Here is a 6,751-nt window from a genome sequence, read left to right as displayed (position 1 = left end):
CTTTGCTGCTCATCAGAAATGGTAGAAATACCAATGACCTTTCAAATACTCAAATCATCTGCAACAAAATAAAGTATTTTAAAAGTTAATTTAATCATTTAATGACTATATGAGGCCTTGATTTAAGTGCTTTGGAGGAGAGGAGTTGAAATTCAAATTTTTTCCAACAGATCGCATGACAGAGAAGCCGATGTAGTTTGTTTGAATCAGACACAGGGACGACCTATGAGGGAGGTACAGTAGTCCCTCCTCTGTGTGTGTGTGTGTGTGTGTGTGTGTGTGTGTGTGTGTGTGTGTGAGTGTGTACGAGGGCACTAATCCTAGCAGCCAAGTGGGACAGGAAAATCGTAGTGTACAAGAACATCTGTGCAGTAGTACAGGCTGGAAATCCCAAAGTCTAAATCGGACGATTGCACGAAAAGATCGAGAAGTACCAAGGGCTAAAAGAAGCAATAGCTGTGGAGGGTGAAGGCCCAAGTGGTACCCATGGTGATAAGAACACTAGGGGCTGTAACTCCAAAGGTGGGAGAGAGGCTCCAACAGATCCCAGGAACAACATCTATAGAGACTGCACTCCCCAGAAGAGTGAAACAGCTAAGATACTGCATGGACCCTCAAGCTCCCAGGCCTCTGGTAGAGGACCCGAGCTTGTAAGAAGAACACCGCTCGAAGAATATATAGATGACGTGCTGAGTGAATGTCTCAGGCAGTGGAGAACAGAGGATGAGATGTCACACAACAGTGATGCACAGTGGCTGGTGGTTCTGAAGGAAGACCACAGCAACCTCCCTGAACAGAATCCAGTGACTATCACAGTGGCAGACATCCAACAGAGAGTCTCAGGTATGAAAAACTGTACAGCACCCGGCCCTGACATGATCCATGCCTGCTGGCTAAAGAAGCTCACTGCAATCCATGAGCGCCTGGCAGCACAAATGAACCAGCTGCTAAGGGATAGGACCCACCCTGAATGGCTAACCGAAGGGCGAACAATCCTGATAATGAAGGATCCCTCAAAGGGTGCAGTCCCATCCAACTACCGGCCAATAACCTGCCTCTCCACAACATGGAAGCTCATGTCAGGCATCATCGCCGCTAAGATAAGTGGGCACATGGGTCAATACATGAGCGAAGCACAGACATTGGTAAGTATACCAGAGGAGCCAAACACCAACTCCTGGTTGACAGAACAGTTGCCCAAGACTGCAGAGTGCGACACACCAACCTGTGCACAGCCTGGATCAACTACAAGAAAGCCTATAATTCAATGCCACACACGTGGATCACTGAATGCTTGGAGCTGTACAACATCAATAGAGCTCTAAGGGCCTTCATTGCAAACTCAATGAGATTGTGGAGAACCACCCATGAAGCCAATGGGAAGCCACTTGCCCAAGTATCCATCAAATGTGGCATATACCAAGGAGGTGCACTGTCCCCACTGCTGTTCTGCATAGGTCTGAACCCCCTCAGCCAAATAATAAACAAAACTGGCTATAGATACCGACTCCGGAACGGGGCCACCATAAGTCACCTTCTCTACATGGATGACATCAAGCTGTACCCCAAGAATGAGCGAGACATCGACTCACTGATCCACACCACCAGGATCTACAGCTCGGACATTGGGATGTCATTCGGACTCGAGAAATGTGAGAGGATGGTGACAAAGAGAGGCAAGGTTATCCACACAGTGGTCTCACTCCCAGAGGGAACAATAGCAGACATTGAGGACAACTACAAGTACCTTGGAATACCACAGGCGAATGGCAACCTTGAACAGGCAACAAGGAATGCGGCAACAGCCAAACACCTCCAACAAGTAAGGCAAGTCCTAAGAAGTCAGCTCAATGACAAGAACAAATCCCAGGCAATAAACAGCTACGCCCTGCCAGTGATCAGATACCCTGCGGGAATAATAAGGTGGCCAAAGGAAGAGATACAGACCACAGATGTTATCTGTCAGACTTGGGCAGGCGTCGGACCCACATGCACAGCACAGAGGCGAGATGATGGTTAAACACAGGTTTATTTTGTAAGGCAGGGTCAGACGGTCCAGGTCATACACAAAGGCTCAGTAATGAAGTACAAAGGGAGCAGGCAATCTCTAGTCCAGTAATCAGGCAAGGTTCGGTACACAGGAGGTCTCGGTGAAGGTACAGGCAAGGATTAAGCAAACTCACGGTCAGATGGTCAGTCACGGTTCTTTCACAGGCGGCGGTACAAACGAGGTTCAGGCAGGAAACAATGGTCAAGGCAATCAGGGTCAAACACAAGAGGCTATACATAAATCGCTGGAAAGAAGTTCGGGACTTAACAATCTGGCGGCTTGAGTCTGTGCGAGGTGGATGCTATATACTGGTAGGTGATTACTTAATTACTGACAGGTGTGGATACTGGGAACTAGTAAGTGAACAGCTGACAGAGACAGGAAGTTAACAAAATAAAACAGGACGTGGCCTGACAACAAGACATGGCGTGAACATGACATTATGACACCAGGATGAAACATCCAAGATCCATAAGTACATCAAGGTTAAGGCTCCGACAGATGACGTGATGAGTGAATGTCTCAGGCAGTGGAGAACAGAGGATGAGATGCTGGAAGAGTGACCATCATGGGAGGACAAGCCCTTACACGGGATGTACCACAGGAACATAACTGAAGTGGCTGATCTCAACAAATCCTACCAATGGCTTGAAAGGGCTGGGCTAAAGGACAGCGCAGAGGCACTCATCCTGGCTGCACAGGAGCAGGCCCTGAGCACCAGAGCCATAGAAGCCCAGATCTACCACACCAGACAAGACCCAAGGTGTAGACTCTGCAAAGAGGCCCCTGAGACGGTCCAGCACATAACTGCAGGGTGTAAGATGCTGGCAGGGAAAGCATACGTGGAATGCCATAACCAAGTGGCTGGCATAGTATACAGGAACATCTGCGCAGAGTATGGACTGGAAACTCCAAGGTCAAAGTGGGAAACACCTCCCAAGGTGGTAGAGAACGAGCGAGCCAAGATCCTGTGGGACTTCCAGATACAGACAGACAGAATGGTAATGGCGAACCAACCAGACATTGTGGTGGTGGACAAAGAACAGAGGAAAGCCGTAGTGGTGGATGTGGCAATACCAAGCGATGGCAACATCAGAAAAAAGGAACATGAGAAACTAGAGAAATACCAAGGGCTCAGAAGAACTGGAGAAGGCTTGGAAGGTGAAGGCCACAGTGGTGCCTGTGGTTATCGGAGCACTGGGGGCAGTGACCCCCAAACTGGAGGAATGGCTACAATAGATCCCTGGAAGAACATCCGACATCTCATTTCAGAAAAGTGCAGTCCTAGGAACAGCAAGGTTACTGCGCAGAACCCTCAAGCTCCCTGGCCTCTGGTAGAGGACCCGAGCTTGGAAAGTGGATGAGACCACCCGCGGAGGGTGAGAAAAGAGTGTGTATAGATGCAGATTTCATTTGGCATCTGCGCATAGTGCCAAAGCTTCCAGAACCTGCTTTAAGGACCATGGTATCCCTGTTCTTAAAGCAAAACTTCATCGATGGGTTTGTTAAAGTAAGAGTTAAATAACACTGTCGTCTTATTTGACGACAGTGTGCAAGTAATAGCACCGGTCTCAGTCAGTTGTAATTAGACCTGAATGAGTCTGGAGGTCCTACACTCCAAACTCAGTAAATAGTCTGCGGCGAGGGCAACGGTGTCCTGGAGATCTTCTCTGCTGTCTTCACCACTCTCTGAAACGTTTGCAGTCCCTAACAGTCGTGCTGCCGTACCGCACAGTGATGCAGTTGGTCAAGATGCTGTCAATCGTGCAGCTGTAAAAGTTGCTGAGGATCTTTGGTGACATACCAAAGATCCTCAAACTACAGCCGCTGTTTATCTTTCTTCACAAGTTGCGTAGTATTAGGAGTCCAAGTGAGGTCCTCACTGATGTGGACCCCAAGGTACTTGAAGCTGCTCACCCTCTCCAATTGAAGCTCCCGGATGAAGAGTGGCCGATGCGGTCTCCTCTCCTTCCTCATGTCCACTATCATCTCTTCGTCTTGTCTGTGTTGAGATTGAGGTTGTTGTCCTCACACTATGTCACTATGTCTCCCTAAGTGTTCCTTCCTATCACTGCAGTGTCATCAGCAAATTTAAAGATGGTGTTGTCTTTGTAGGAGGCGAAGCAGTCATGGGTGAACAGTGTGTAGAGGATAGGGCTGGGGACACACCCCTGTGGGGTGCCAGCGTTCGTTACGGTGGTGTCTGACATCCTGTTTCCAATCCCCACAGACTGAGGCCCTGGCCTGTCAGAAAATCTAGCAGCCAGTCATAAGGTGTAGGGTACAGTCCACGTGTAGACAGTTTGTGGGTGAGTTTGTGGGGGATGACCATGTTAAAAGCAGGGGTATAGTCAATAAAGAGGATCCTGATGTAGGAGTTTTTATGCTTGAGGTCAAAAAGGTGTCTGAGGTGGACCTGTGACACACCATCGCTGCTACCCTCCACATCCAAAACTCCTTAAAAAAAAAACATTTAAAAAAAAAAACATTTAAAATTTATCAGTCTGTGTGTAATGAATGAATATAATATGTAAATTTTACATTAGTGAAATGAATCTACTTTTTGATGATATTCTAATTAAATGACCAGCCCCTGCATAACAAATGCTCACTGCAAAGCAGGAAAACACTAATCAAAAACAATGTTGTAGACAACAAAACTCGGGAAGTACATGAAGTCTAACAAACGGGCCAAGTGACCGAAGCTAAAATCTACCAAACAAACTCAAACAACTAATTTCCAACTAAACGCAGGCAAGAGGACAACAGAGAGACACATAAACCTGGTAAGCACACAGTGAGAAACAGATCCTCTGATCACAGATGTAGATAATGATGAGCATTATTTACTAACAGCAAACAGAGGGTGATGCAACACAGACAAGACAAACAAGAGCACCTCCAGCAGACTCAAGGGACGACATGTAACACAAGTGATGGAAGAAGTACAGTATGTAGCTGAAGGTGCCTGCTGTCACTGTCCACAAAGCACTAAAGCAGTATGTCAGTTGTCACGTTGCAGAAAAAAGCCCTTACTCTGGATCAGTTGGGCCTCAGTGGGAACTATACTTAGTCTCCTGTCAACACCCCATCTATCAGATCCTCAAACCTCTCACACCCACTTACCAGCTGGATGCTCCGTTTCCTCTTGCACTGCTTGTTTCTGTCAGAACGTCAAGGCGGCGGACCCACATGCACGGCACGGACAGGCTGGGATATGAATAGCGATAGGAATTTATTCCAACTCAGTGTCAATATCAGGCAGGGTCATACACGGACAGTTCAAACAGCGTATACAGGAGCAGGCAGAATCGGTGTCAGGGACAGGCAAGGTTCGTACACGAGAGACTGCTTTACAATACCAGATCGTCAGGCGTAGAATCGTGGTCAGGCAGGCAGACAAGGTCGGTAACAGGCCAGAGCAGAAGACCAGGGCAGACAAGGCAGGCAGGGACTAGGCAGGCTCAGGATCACAGGTCAAAAACAAGATACATGGTGCACGACGGGTCTAGATCAACGAACGCTGAAAGTGGTGATAACACGCAACACGAGCTAAACAATCTGGCAAGTTACAGGGGTGAGAGGTAGAGCTTAAATACAGGGTGGACTGATTGCGGATGAAGTGCAGGTGTGGATAATGAGAACCAATACTGACAGGGAACAGCTGATGATATGATGTTTAGCAGGAAGTCCTTTCAACATAAAACCGGAAATGAAACTGGAACAAAACCTGGGTGACAACAAAGTCCTTTCAACACAATACCATAAACAAGAAACAAGAAACCAGATCGTGACAGTTTCAGGAATTGTTTATTGCCCCTTTATTGTATAGTGTGTACTATATACAGTAATACTGCACTATATAGAGAGCCATGGTTAATCATTCTTTCTTTTTCCTAGTTACATACCCGAAGACAGAACGAAATCTCCATCAGCTCTTCTGTCAATTCTTTGGGGATCCTGATACACATACTTGGCGTGTTTCTCAAATTCCGGACAGATTCAATAGGTACAGCTTTTCATGTTCACTGTTCATTATTAACTAAGTACTTGGTCATTTGTATTTGTTTCATTATTTTTGGTCATTTGTCTGCAGAAGGAGTGATGCCACTCAACACATCCAAGATCCATGTGTCCATAGGGCTGATGAAGACGATCCAGTGGAGGTTTCAATTCTTTCTGAAGACAAGGAAACGTTCACAGGATGCACTACTGCAGCTAAAGCTTAGAAAAAGACTGTTTTATGCCCTCAACCCTGCATTCTTCATAGCATTGTGCTACACTTCTGAGCTGTTTCAGAAACGTGTCCTGGAACTGGATGAGATTGAATTGTCACCAAACGTACAAGTCAAAGTTGTTGTTTTAAACACCATGGCAAGTGCTAAAACGTCATTGCTACTTTCTGTATTTCAAGAACCCCCCCCCCCATGATAACAACAACTTAAAAAAGACACTGCTGGACTCTGTGTATTATGTGGACCTGCCAAACATTGTTTTGTTGTGGGCTTGCTGCTTTGTATCTCTTCTGTTTATGTGGCTTTATTCAAAAGTAATTGATTGATACAAACAGAAGTAGCTTTGTTGACCAAGGCTACTGCAAATAGTTGGCAATACACTGATGGTATAACAGTATTTGTGTCTTGGAAAGGTAATTGAAGACATTCAATACTTTATTAAGCATTGAATGTCTTCAAACGCTTT

The sequence above is a fragment of the Betta splendens genome, chromosome 5 (genome assembly GCF_900634795.4).
Source record: "Betta splendens chromosome 5, fBetSpl5.4, whole genome shotgun sequence".
Taxonomy (NCBI): domain Eukaryota; kingdom Metazoa; phylum Chordata; class Actinopteri; order Anabantiformes; family Osphronemidae; genus Betta; species Betta splendens.
Note: the sequence above shows the minus strand (reverse complement) of the source record.